Source organism: Somniosus microcephalus, chromosome 21 (assembly GCF_052327205.1).
Source record: "Somniosus microcephalus isolate GS21.2 chromosome 21, FLI_Smic_1.0, whole genome shotgun sequence".
NCBI lineage: Eukaryota > Metazoa > Chordata > Chondrichthyes > Squaliformes > Somniosidae > Somniosus > Somniosus microcephalus.
In genome coordinates, this window is record NC_141007.1 from 36334295 (window position 1) to 36348581 (window position 14287).

A 14287-nucleotide genomic window follows, 5' to 3' on the forward strand; every position below is an offset into this window, starting at 1 on the left:
CCTTCCTTTTATAGGCAAGTAACCATTACTATGGCAGGAGGGAGGGAGGCCCAAGTTCAGATTTGCCCAAGTTGACAAGCACAGCCACAATGATATCCTCCAATGCCGAATTCGCATCAGACTCAAAATGGTAACGTAAATCGGGAATTTAAAAGTTTAATGTGTAAATTATTTTCAGTAAGTTTTGGCCGAGTCCTGACATCTGAAATTGGCCAACCATGATCAGTGATTGAGAGGGTCATGACCTCCCCTGGTCCCCACACAGGGCATTACTACCAAATGGGGATGGAATGTTTAACCATCTTAAACTAGTCCCCCTTTCCCTGTCTACATATATAGATCATAAAACAAACATTCAGCCATATAGCTAAAAACTGCTGACTGGCTCAAATATTTAAAAAAGCAATAAAACTTAAATGTTAAAATTTTCAAAGGGGACCGAATCTAAATGCCAGGAATCTCTCAATCAGTCTCTGGATCAACCAAGAACAGCCTTCATCTGTAAATCCTGCTGCAATATCCCTATGCCGGGTGCTCCAGTAAGTTTGAGCTGTGGCACACTAAGTTTCTATAAAATGGGCTTCCCATTTTTAGCTTGGGTTTCATTTTCAGCAACAAAAGATGTGATCTGCTACCCGGTGATGCCAAAGTCACATGTTTGCGACATGGCCCACGCCCTAAATCGCATCCTCTTTCACCCCCACCCCCCTAAAAAAAAGTGCCAACTCGGGCCGAGTTATTGTTCCACAGGTGTGGTCATTCTTGGCTGAAGTACTAAGGTGCAACCATGTTGATGGAACTGCGCTTTACCAAGATGGCAGAAGTGAATTCAATGTACCTGGGCACAGGATGCTCAGAACAGGGAATACAGGAGGAGAAGGGGTAGCTTCGGAACTAAGGAAGCTGATTTTATGTCGGAGGGAAGTCACAAAATGAAATAATTTGGCTTGAGTTAACAAGTAGGTGAAGGCAGGGTTCACAACACGAGTCTGCTGCAAACCCCTGGATAAGGATGATGATGAGGACGACAGCATATTATATGATGAGATAATAAGGGTATGTACAGACAATAATGTTTTAATTTTGGGTGATTTCAGTCAACCCAATATAAACGGGGAATGCCCAAACAGAATTGGAACTAGTGAATATGGTAGATTATTGCTTTTAGATCCAATGTATTACAGATCCCATTACAGGTCATTCACATCTAGGCCTATGTTTTATAAAAGTGACCAGGAAAACACTCTTGATATAGAAGCATTTGAGCCAATCCAAGTAGTAGGCTGGGGGAGTATCTGTACAGAGATAATTTACTAAGAAACAGCCAGCATGGATTTGGAAGGGGAAGAATTGGCTTGCTTAAGCCTCCTTGAAATCCTCTGAGATGTTACAAATAAAATAGATAAAAAAACTTCCTATGATGTAATTTATTTGGACTTTCAGAAATTTTTGGATAAAGTACCATATAAAAGGCTTCTGATTAAACTAAAAGATAAGGGAACCCACGATAGGATGTGGGATTAAATAAGATGTTGAATGGGAGACTGGAGATGGAGGGCATTCATGAGAGGAGTTGTGACAGGATGGAGGGAGCTGCTCATTGGAGTCAGTGCTTGGACCTTGCTGCTTCTGGTCTACAACTGTTTTTATATTGGTCTTTAGCTGGCAGCATCTGCACCATGGATAACATTAGTGTAAACTTGCCAAATTCTTTGCTGCATTCTCCGAGAGACCAGAAGATCCATTTTTATTTTAAACGGGATCTTCCCAACTGTCACTGGTCTTCCTGGGGCGAGCAAGTGCCTTGTTCCAGTGGCAACGGTGTGTTTTTTGCTAATGATGTCACCACTTCACATACCCACAATGGCCAACATGTCATAACCAGACTGCACAGGCGCAGTGTAGCGAACCCCATTGTGCAGGCGGTTTATAGGCAGACCAACTGCCTTAACCACAACTGGATTGCAGCGCAGTTAAAGATAAAAGACTTGTATTTATATAGCGCCTTTCATGACCTCAGGACGTCCCAAGAGCTTTACAACCAATGAAGTACTTTTAAAATGTAGTCACTGTTGCAAAATAGGAAACACAGCAGTCAATTTGCGCACAGCAACCTCCCACAAACAGCAATGAAATAAATGACTGATCATCTGTTTTAGGTGTTGGTTGAAGGGTAAAGGTTGGTCAGGGCACCGGGAAAACTCCCATGCTCTTCTTCGAATAGTGCAGTGGGATCCTTTACGTCCACCTGAGAGGGCATATAGTGCCTCGGTTTAACGTCTCATCTGAAACACAGCACCTCCGACAGTGCAGCACTCCCTCAGTACTGCACTGGAGTTTCAGCCTAGATTTTGTGCTAAAGTCTTTGGAGTTTAAAGTGGGTGCAGGAGCAGAGAGACCTGGATGTGTACGTACACAAATCTCTGAAGGTGGCAGGACAAGTTGAGAAGGCTGTTAAAAAAATCATACTGTATCCTTGGCTTTATAAACAGAAGCATAGAGTACAAAAACAAGGAATATTGTGCAATGAGAAGGGGTTAATTAATAATTTTGTTGTGCGGATCCTTTAGGGAAGAGTGACCATAACATGATAGAATTCTTCATTAAGATGGAAAGTGTAGTAGTCCAATCCGAAACTAGGGTCCTAAATCTAAACAAAGGAAACTACGAAGGTATGAGGAGGGAGTTGGCTATGATAGATTGGGGAGCTTCATTAAAAGGCATGACTGTGGATAGGCAATGGCTAACATTTAAGGAATGAATGCATGAATTGCAACAGTTATACATTCCTTTCTGGCGCAAAAACACAAAAAGGAAAAGCGGCCCAACCATGGCTAACAAAAGAAATTAGGCCTCGAAATTCAGTGGGCTGCGCCACCTGTTAGCGCCCAAAGAGGGCACTTAGTGGGTTTTGCGCCACTGGCCACGCCTCCCACTAAATTTGGCGGTGCACTGCGCCGCCACCAATGATGTCATTGGTGTGCGCAGCGCCCCGCTACCGCCCCCTGCTTTAACGCCGGTCGCAATTTGCGACCGGTTCAGGGGGGCCTACTTGCCGCGGTAGAGGCACGGAGGTGCGGGGCGGCCATTATTTTTGCTGGCCACCTGCCAGCACCTCTTCGCGCTGCTGTCCCCGGCCTCCTCAGCCCCCCCCACCCCGCATTGTGCCGGCTGTGTCCCAAGAGCCCGGCACTTCTCCTCGGTGCCAGGCTCTTTTGCCAGCACTCGCGATCTCAGATCGCGCTGCAGCAGGCCCCTCCCTTTTAAGAAGGGGTGGAAGGCCTGCAGTACCGCAGCGCGCCGTACCGCAGCGTGTGGCGCCGTGGCACGTTGTGCTGTGATTTTCAGTTGCAGCGCCCCAAGAGGGATGCGGGGCGCCTCGAGTAGCGCCGCGCTTCCGTTTGGGCGCTGAAACTGAATTTCCAGCGGGCACTCGCGACTCCTTCCGGGGCGGTACTTCCGACACCCTGGCGAGACTTGCGCGTGAATTTCTAGGCCTAAGGATAGTATTAGAACCAAAGAGGAGTCGTATAAAGTTGCCAGAAAAAGTAGCAAGCCTGAGGATTGGGAGCAGTTCAGAGTTCAGCAAAAAAGGACCAAGAGATTGATTAAGAGGGGAAATATAGAGTATGAGAGTAAACTTGCAAGGAACATAAAAGCGGACTGTAAAAGCTTCTAAAAGTATGTAAAAAAAAATTAGTGAAGACAAATGTAGGTCCCTTACAGTCAGAAACAGGAGAATTTATAATGGGGAACAAGAAAATGGCAGAGCAATTAAACAAATACTTTGGTTCTGTCTTCACGGAAGAAGACACAAATAACTTCCCAGAAATGCTAAGAAACCAAGGGTCTAGTGAGAAGGAGGAATTAAAGGAAATTAGTATTAGTAAAAAAAAGTGCTGGGGAAATTAATGGGACTGAAAGCCAATAAATCCCCAGGGCCTGATAATCTGCATCCCAGAGTACTAAAAGAGGTAGCCATGGAAATAGTGGATGCATTGGCTGTCATCTTCCAAAATTCTATAGATTATGGAACAGTTCTATATAAGGGCAGCACGGTGGCATAGTGGTTAGCACTGTTGCCTCACAGCGCCAGGGACCCGGGTTCGAATCCGGCCTCGGGCGACTGTCTGTGTGGAGTTTGCACATTCTCCCCGTGTTTGCGTGGGTTTCCTCCGGGTGCTCCGGTTTCCTCCCACAGTCCAAAGATGTGCGGGTTAGGATGATTGGCTATGATAAATTGACCCTTAGTGTTAGGGGGATTAAATAAGTGGGGTTACAGGGATAGGGTGGGATATGTGTTGGTGTAGGGGTTACGGGGATCGGGTGGGATATGTGTCGGTGCAGGCTCGATGGGCCGAAATGGCCTCTATCTGCACTGTGGGGTTTCTGTTCCTGCAGATTGGAGGGTGGCAAATGTAACCCCACTATTTAAAAAAAAGCGGGAAAGAGAAAACAGGAAACTACAGACCGGTTAGCCTAACATCAGTAGTAGGGAAAATGCTAGAGAGTCTATTATAAAGGATGACACTTAGAAAATATCAACGGGATTAGACAAAGTCAACATGGATCATTGAAGCATACAAAATTATTACAGGGCTTGATAGGGTGGATGCTAGGAGAATGTTTCCCTTGGCTGGGGAGTCTAGAACCAGGGGCCACAGCCTCAGGATAAAGGGTAGGCCTTTCAGGACTGAGATGAGAAGAAATTTCTTCACACAGAGGGTGGTGAATCTTTGGCATTCTGTACCCCAGAGGGCTGTGGAGGCTCAGTCATTGGGTATATTCAAAACAGAAGTCGATAGATTTCTGACTAGTAAGGGCATCAAGGGATATGGCGATAGGGCCAGTGAATGGAGATGAGGCAGAAGATCAGCCATGATCTCATTGAATGGTGGAGCAGGCTCGAAGGGCTGAATGGCCTACTCCTGCTCCTATTTCTTATATTCTTATGATTTATGAAAGGGAAATTGTGTTTGACAAACCTACTGGAGTTTTTTGAGGATGTAACTGGTAGAATAGATAAGGGAGAACCAGTTGATGTGGTTTATTTGGATTTTCAGAAGGCCTTTGATAAAGTCCCACATAAAAGGTTAGTGTGCAAAATTAAAGCACATGGGATTGGGGGTAATATACTGGCATGGATTGAAAATTGGTTAACAGACAGGAAAGAGAGAGTAGGAATAAATGGTTCTTTTTCGGGGTTGCAGGCGGTGACTAGTGGGGTACTGCAGGGATCAGTGCTTGAGCCCCAGCTATTCACAATATATATCAATGATTTGGATGAGGGAACCAAATGTAATATTTCCAAGTTTGCTGACGACACAAAACTAGGTGGGATTGTGAGTTGTGAGGAGGATGCAAAGAGGCTTCAAGGCGATTTAGACAAGTCAAGGGAGTGGGCAAATACATGGCAGATGCAGTATAACGTGGATAAATGTGAAGTTATCCACTTCGGTAGGAAAACAGAAAGGCAGAGTATTATTTAAATGGTGATAGATTGGGAAATGTTGATGTACAAAGGGACCTGGGTGTCCTTGTACACCAGTCACTGAAAGCAAACATGCAGGTGCAGCAAGCAGTTAGGAAGGCAAATGGTATGTTGGCCTTCATTGTAAGAGGATTTGAGTACAGGAGCAAGGATGTCTTACTAGTGTTATACAGGGCCTTGGTGAGACCACACCTGGAGTACTGTGTGCAGTTTTGGTCTCCTTACCTAAGAAAGGATATACTTACCATAGAGGAAGTGCAGCGAAGGTTCACCAGACTGATTCCTGGAATGGCAGGACTGTCGTATGAGGAGAAATTGGGTTGACTAGGCCTATATTCACTAGAGTTTAGAAGAATGAGAGGGGATCTCATTGAAACGTATAAAATTCTGACAGGGCTAGACAGACTGGATGCAGGGAGGATGTTTCCCCTGGCTGGGGGGTCTAGAACGAGGGGTCACAGTCTCAGGATACAGGGTAGGACATTTAGGACTGAGATGAGGAGAAATTTCTTCACTCAGGAGGGTGGTGAACCTGTGGAATTCGCTACCACAGGGCAAATGGCAAATGAAATTGCATGCTGAGAAATGTAGAAGTATTGCAGATAGGTTGAAAGGTACAGTACATCATAAAAGTATACAACGAACAGAACTGAACTGGTATAAGGAACATGGAGGGATAGTAGACTTGTTACAACCAACATTTGAATGCTAAAAAATGCAAATAGAATGCTGGGATATTTAGGCAAAGTGGATACAAATATTAGAGGTTCCAGGTTATACTGTTACAGTCCAGTGCTCTTAATTTAAAATCGATCAATTCAAATGATCTAATAATTAGATTTTTAACAAACTCTCATTCTCACATTGCTGTGATCAATCCAAAATATTATTCTAAATTAAGTCAGAGAGATAGATCCAGAGAACATCATTTTAAATTAATGAAAAGTAAATTAAAAACAGAACAGAAAAGAAGAAAAAACTTGCATTTTTTCACAACCTCAGGATGTCTCAAAAAATGCTTTACAGCACTTTGAAGTTTAGTCACTGTTGGAAACGCGACAATTTGCACACACAAAGTCCCACATGCAGCAATGTGATAATAAAAAAGACTTGCATTTATATAGCTTCTTTCATGACCACCGGACGTCTCAAAGTGCTTTACAGCCAATTAAGTACTTTGTGAAGTGGAGTCACTTTTGTAATTTGGGAAACGCAGCAGCCAATTTGCGCACAGCAAGCTCCCACAAACAGCAATGTGATAATGACCAGATAATCTGTTTTTGTTATGTTGATTGAGGGATAAATATTGGCCAGGACACCAGGGATAAACCCCCTGCTCTTCTTCGAAATAGTGCCATGAGATCTTTTACGTCCACCTGAGAGAGCAGGCGGGGCCTCGGTTTAATGTCTCATCCGAAAGACGGCACCTCCGACAGAGCAGCACTCCCTCAGCACTGCACTGGAGTGTCAGCCTAGATTTATGTGCTCAAGTCCCTGGAGTGGGACTTGAACCCAGCACCTTCTGACTCAGAGGCGAGGGTGCCGCCCACTGAGCCACAGCTGACACTGACCAGATAATCTATTTGTGATGTTAGCTGAGAGATAAATATTGGCCAGGACACCGGGAAGAACTTCCCTGCTCTTTTCCGAATAGTGCCATGGGATTTTATACATCTACCTGAGAGGGCAGAAAGGGCCTCGGTTTCATCCAACAGACGGCACCCCGGACTGTGCAGCACTCCCTCAGTACTGCACTGGCGTGCCAGCCTAGATTTTGTGCTCAAGTCTCTGGAGTGGGACTGGAACCCACAACTTTCCTTAACAGAGGCGAGAGTGCTACCACTTGGCTCTAGCGGACACCGTGGAAAACCTCTTCACTCAAAGAGTGCCACATGTTTGAAATAATCTTTCAAGAGGAGGGCAGTTATAGGGACAAAAACATTAGGGGCATTCAGAGTCTAGCTGGATGCTTTAGTTATGGCTGTTCTTTCTCAGGATTTTGGGTCATATTTCATGGCTGCTGCATGATCAGAAAGGCAAGTTGTACAGGCTATGTACGGACTTAATAAAAACCATAATAAGTTACAGCTAGGCACAGGATTGTATTTAAATATTTTGATTTCTCGTGAGGTGCTTTCATCAGAACAGCACACAACTATATAAACAGTTAAATAAAAACCATAGTCCGGAAATTACTCTTGCCAGCTTTAGCAGACAAATGCTTAACACATTATACAACATTCTTTAGCCAAGGCTTTTAGCCAAGGCTTTAAACCATTAGAAGTAAGCAGGTTAATAACTACATTAAAATACCAGACAAAGGAATGTCATACAATGCGTTTATCGTTCATGTGCTAATATCACTGCTGCAATTTCTAGGCTGCTACATGAATTATATAACCGTAAACAAACTTCACACTCTATTTCACAAAGTTTAACTGCATCAAACATGCAACAGTGCCACTTAACACTTTTCATTCTGCCATCTGTTGAGAAACCACTCTACTGGCTCACAGATCAAAGTTCTACAGCTACTTGCAGGTTACAACTCGTGATTTTGGTAACAATTTTGCCAACTGTAACAGTGTAGTTCTAAATTTGACTCCTAAAATGGGAAAGTCAGGTGAGTCCACAGTGGCACCATTGCACCCAAACGGGTCTATATTCCCACTGTTGGAGTGTGCTCATTGTTGCAATGGACACACAATTGAAGTGCTGTTAATTTTTTTTTTTTTTTTTTAAACACATTTTTATAGGGTCTGCCCAATCTCAAGGAAGCCATGCAATCCATGAAACAAAATAAATCCCTAGCCAGGATGGGAGAATGATGGTACTCGAGGGATAAGCTTTAATGGGTGACGTGGTCTTTTCTCATCCTGGACTTTTCTGAAGTCCTTAAATTCTTATGGCCCGTAATTTCCGATCGGAGGCTTCCTGCGTGCAGAGGCCTCCTATCAGAAAAAAAATCTACGCTCTTACCTGAGGGCTCCCGAGGTCCGGACACTTCCGCTCCTGGGCCTCTCCACAGTCGAAATGCGCAGGGCCCGCGTATCCCGGAGGCACAGGCAGTTCGCAAGCGTCCCTGGGATCACGTGGGCCAGGCCAGCCAATGGGAGAAGGGAATCTCCCTTCATATATTTGACAGGTCTATCGGTCAAAAGTATGAATGGAGATCACCTCAAAAACACAGTAAAACATTAAATACATTTTTAAAAAACATCACGTTTTTAAAATGAGTTAAAATTACGATAAATTAAATATTTTAAACAAAAATTTAATTTTTTGAAATTCAAGTTTTTTACAGGGCTAAAAATAAACTTTAAAAGTATTTTAAAATTATAAATGGGTGAAAATGTTTTATTTTTCTTACTTTCAACTCTTATACTGGTAAAAGCAGGCCTTACGCTTTTACCAGGCATAAGATTTTTAAGTGTTTTCAGCGGGCGGAGGTTCTGCAGAAAGCGGAACTCTCCACCCGCAAAGGCCCTTCTCCAGGGCAGGCGTGCGATCTGTCAGGAGGATTCTTGGCAGATCAAAAATGCTGGTATTCAGCGCATGCGCTTCGCATGCCTGAAACCGGCATTTTCGATGTCCCTACGGGTGTATACAATACACACCCGTAGGGATTGGAATATACGGGCCAGTGTTTTTTCAGATGTGCAAGACTACCTTTTCATGTCAAGTATTAATTTTGAGACATTAACTACCTTCTTTAAGATTTCCTTTGATGAACCAACGATTACATGGGCCTAGAAATTCAGTGGAGCCCCAAACGGGATGCCAAACTCGCCTGGGCGCCGGAATTACCGCTGCGATCGGAGCCGTTGCGCCCGCCGGAAATTCAGCTTGAGCGCCCCAAGCGCTGCTCGAGGCGCCCCGCGTCCCTCTTGGGGCGCTGAAACTGAATATCGCAGCGCAACGTGCCGCAGCGCCACACGCTGTGGCACGGTGCGCTGCGGTACTGCAGGCCTTCCTCCCCTTCTTAAGGGGGAGGGGCCTGCACCAGCGCGATGACCGGTCGCGAGTGCCGGCAAAAGAGTCCGGCACCGAGGAGAAGTGCCGGGCTCGCGGGACACAGCCGGCACTGCCCGGGGGGGGGGGGGTGGATCAGGAGTCTGGGGACGGAGGTGCTGGCAGGCGGCCACCGAAAAAAATTGGCCGCCCCGCACCTCCACCTTAATTTGCGACACTACCGCCACAAGTAGGCCCCGTGAACCGGGCGCGATTTGTGAACGGCGTTAGAGGCCGGCGCTACCAAATATCGCGATCGGGGCGGTAGCGGGGCGCTGCGCACACCGATGACGTCATCGGTGGCGGCGCAGCGCTACAGGCTAACGCCGCCATTAGCGCCCCGCTAAATATCGCGGGTGGCGCAGCCAGTGGCACTAAAGCCACTGAGTGCCCTCTTTAGGCGCTAACTGGTGGCACAGCCCACCGAATTTCTAGGCCCATGACTTTGTCCACTTCCTCAGTTGGCAAACTTGCTTAGTTTTAGCACAAAGTTGGGAGAGAATTCCTAATGCAATTAAAATGTTATTGACTTCTCTCCAGAAGATTGGCTCAGCTAGAAAGCTACTATAGAAGTATGCACATCCTTCGACAGTATTTGTGTATTTTGCTTTGATTCAGGCCACAAGGCAAAGATGAAAGAAATCCTTTGCAGAAGCAATTAACGGAGTTTCAATTTAAATGTAGTCCTTGTCTAGTTAAGAAATTCAAATGAAAAGACGAGCGACGTTATGGAGGTGGACGTAGACGGCCTTGGTGATGGAGCAGATGTGGTTGGAAGCTCATCAAAGGGTCAAATAGGACGCCAAGGTTGCAAACAGTCTGGTTCAGCGTCCAGAGATAGTGACCAGAGAGAGGGATGGGGTCAGTTGCTAGGGAACGGAGTCTGTGGCAGGAACCAAAGACAATGGGCTGGATTTTGATACTGGAGGCGTGATTACACATTTCGGGGTTGTAGTCCCGCCTCCAGAGTTGTGGCCAACCCACGCGATTTTCACTTGATTGACCTTGTTGAGCCCACCCAACGGGCTCAGCAGGCCAATTAAGGGCCACCCGGCAACAGGTGACATCACAGATTGACATTTCATCTGTCAAGAGTTTTTGACAGATGAAATATCAGCATTTGACAGCTCTTTGAAGCTGTCAAACACTGACAATCTGTACTCCAAGTTAATTCCTTCCTCTCAGGCTGATTTAGAGATCTCTCCAGAGCAGAAAGCTGAATGCTGCAACTTTTGACAGCTCGTGGCCATTCTGCTTTCTGTGCCGGTGAGATGAGGGATTCCCGAGACCTGAAGGAAGGAAGGCTGTAAAGGTAAGTTAAACTTCTTTAAACACTTTACACACACCAAACACACGTACTTTTGCACTCATGCGCCCATCACTCACCTGAACACCGGACAGCCAGACGGTCCACCTCGCTAACTTGGTGTGGTTTGGAGCCGTCGGGAATCCTACACTTCAGCAATAAAAATAGGGATTAGGCTAAAAACTGCCTGTTGACTACCTGTTAACAGGCAGTTAATTGACACTAATCCCCTTCCCGCCTCGGGGAGGCAGGTCCCAGCACAGGTCGGGTATCCGCCTCCTTTGAAACTGGCATGGAGGCGGGTTGGGGGAAGGATGGGTTCGTGCCCCCCCCGATTTCGAGATTTTAACCCCCCACACACCTCCAATCCCACCTCCACGGCCCAATGACAATCCTGCTTCGGTCTTCCCAATATTTAGTTGGAGGAAATTCCTGCTCATCCAGGACTGGATGTCGGACAAGCAGCGGGATGAATTAGAGACAGTGGAGGGGTCGAGAGAGGTGGTGGCGAGGTAGAGCTGGGTGTCGTCAGCGTACATGTGGAACCTGATGGCCTAGAAATTCATTGTAGCCACTTTTGGGGCGGTAAAGTGGGGCGGCCGCTAAAGTTTGCGCCCGCCGCCAAATCGAGGCCACTTCTCCGATATTCATTAGCTTCGCCCTAAGAGTTCGCTCGAGCACTAAAACTGGTGCTGGACGCCTCTCTTTGGGCGCTAAGCCGGAGGTGCTGATCGATAGCGCCGAGGCCGGGCGCAGCGCAGGTGCGGCCATCTCGTGATTGACAGCAGACACCCTGGCGCCGGCCAGCTCTTAAGGGGGAAGGGTCGACTGTGTTTGCTGCCACGCCCTGGATAGTGGAGCCCTCCAGCTAGGCCTGAACACTGCTGCTGGACCCAAATAGCGCCTGAAGCCATGCAGAAGGCCCGTGAACGTGCGCAGCGCTTCTCAGAGCGTGATCTGAGTGTGCTGGTTGGTGCTGTGGAGAAGAGGCGCCATGTTTTGTACCCGGACAATGGCAAGAAGGCGCCGTTCCGCGTCTACAGGAGAGCCTGGAGGCATGTCGCCAGCAAGCTGTCAGCCAACAGCGAGGTCCCCAGGAGCGGTGTCCAATGCCGTAAAAAGTTTAATGACCTCACTCGCATTGTCAGGGTGAGTACCCTTTCCAGTGACCTCCTCATCCTTGCATGTGCACCTCACATTATGGGCAAAGGGACCTGAAAGCCCTAATGGCCAGCCCTCATCCAGCAGCGATGGGACAGGCATGAACATCAATTGCACATTCTGCACTTAACACACTGGCCAAACTATTCCACCATGGGAGGCAGTGCACACAAGATCAGGGCGACACACTGGCCAGGCTATTCCACCATGGGAGGCAGTGCACACAAGATCAGGGCGACACACTGGCCAGGCTATTCCACCATGGGAGGCAGTGCACACAAGATCAGGGCGACACACTGTACTTAGAGGCCGTCCTTTCTCTTGCAGGCCAAGCTGGCGAATAATAGGAAGAGCCAGACTGCGACCGGGGGGAGGCCGACCCCCGGTCGCAGCACGGTGGCATAGTGGTTAGCACTGTTGCCTCACAGCGCCAGGGACCCGGGTTCGAATCCGGCCTCGGGTGACTGTCTGTGTGGAGTTTGCACATTCTCCCCGTGTTTGCGTGGGTTTCCTCCGGGTGCTCCGGTTTCCTCCCACAGTCCAAAGATGTGCGGGTTAGGTTGATTGGCTATGATAAAAATTGGCCCTTAGTGTTAGGGGGTTTAAATACGTGGGGTTACGGGGATAGGGCTTGGGTGGGATGGTTGTCGGTGTAGGGACCGGGTGCTAGGGTTTGGATGATCAGCCATGATCTTGTTGAATGGCGGAGCAGGCTCGAAGGGCCGAATGGCCTACTCCTGTTCCTAGTTTCTATGTTTCTATATCCAGCCACTCACCGAGCTGCAACATCGCGTGGAGTGCATCATGGGTGGCCGGGTGATTGGGCCCGTTGCATGTGGAGATGCCGACCCTGTTCTGGCCAGCAATGGTAAGGACATCACCTTTTGGACCTCTCTCGTCCCACTTGCGCATCAGATCTACATCCTTTGCCACTGTCCGACCAATGCGCTGAATGCCACCACTCATGCATCCCTTGCTGACGCCCTCTCCTCACTCTAAAGCTACTCTTGTGCCTTCCTGCTTTCAGATGGTGAGGAGGAGGTCGCTGAACTTGCCAGTGACAGCCCCTCAGAAGAGGAGCAGGAGGAGGAGCAAGGGGAAGGCGGCCCATCAGGGGAACCCTCAGCCGCGGCCACCCAGGCCAATGTAGGGGACACGTCTTCCCTGGAGGGGAGCGTGGCGGAAGTGTCGAAGGGGAGGGGAGCTCATGGGACCTGCGGCCTGCAGAAACGCGGGAGGGGGGTGGAAGCTCGGCGGCCTTCTCCCCAGAGGGGGGATGCGTCGGAGGGGAGTCCAATTGCCGGGCCCAGCGGCGTCCAGCAACGCAGGAAGGGTCGGCCAGCTCGGCGGCCTTCTCCCCAGAGGGAGAGTCCGGCCTCCAGTCCGGAGATGGTCTTCGCCGAGGAGATGGAACGCCTCGAGGACTTGTCCGCGGACTCGGAGCGCCGGCACATGGAGCTCATGGCGGCAGTGGCACGGTTGCCTGAGGCCATCGAGTCCCTCTCTCGGAGTGTGACCGAGTTCGGGCCCTCAGAGGCCACCAGTCGGGTGGAATTCTGGGCAGATCAGGCAGCGAGTCGGGCGGAATTCGGGGCAGCTCTGGCAGCGAGTCGGGCGGAATTCGGGGCAGATCAGGCAGCGAGTCGGGCGGAATTCGGGGCCGCTCTGGCAGCGACTGGCCAGGTGATCAGTGGTGCCGTCCAGTCACTGGCTGCTCTGATGCGGTCAGTGAACAGGTCAACACGGGCACTCACTGCTGCCACACTCGCTGTGTCAGCCAGGCATCGCCAGGGCACCCAGCGCGCTGCAGCAGCACAGCGGTCTGTCCCTCGGCAGATTGGTGCGCATGCTGCAGTGCTGGCCCGGGCGAGTGCCAGTGTCTCAGGCAACCAGCGAGCGCCTGCCATCCGCCAGCTTGCACCCATTCCTCCAGCCGCCACTGCCACTCCCCCAGTGGAGCTGCCAGGAGCTGCTGCAGCGACTGATGCTGGCCAGCCACAGCTGCAGTATTCAACAGCTGCCCGCTCGACGGCCAGACCTCGACTAGGCCGACCCCCAAGGGCATCTGCCGTCACGACATGTGCCCCTCAGGAGCCTGTCCCCAGCCTTGCAGCAGCCAATGGCCTTACTTTGAGGAGGAGCAGCAGGGCGGGCAGGGGCCACACAAAGATGGCCAAGGCATCGCCCTAGCGGGCCAAATAGTCGAATGTGTGGCCAGTTGTGTTTGTTTTTTGAGGCCGAGAATTGGATGTTTGTTTTTTGAAGGCCGATGATGTGATGTTTGTTTTTTACGAAGGCCGAGAATGACGGCCATTTTA

General features: G+C 48.8%; 1 protein-coding gene across 2 annotated transcripts in view; it reads right to left on the reverse strand.

Annotated features, from left to right (window-relative positions):
• Positions 1-14287, reverse strand: part of qtgal (queuosine-tRNA galactosyltransferase) — a 449903-nt gene that overhangs the window by 401582 nt on the left and 34034 nt on the right. The window lies entirely within an intron of this gene.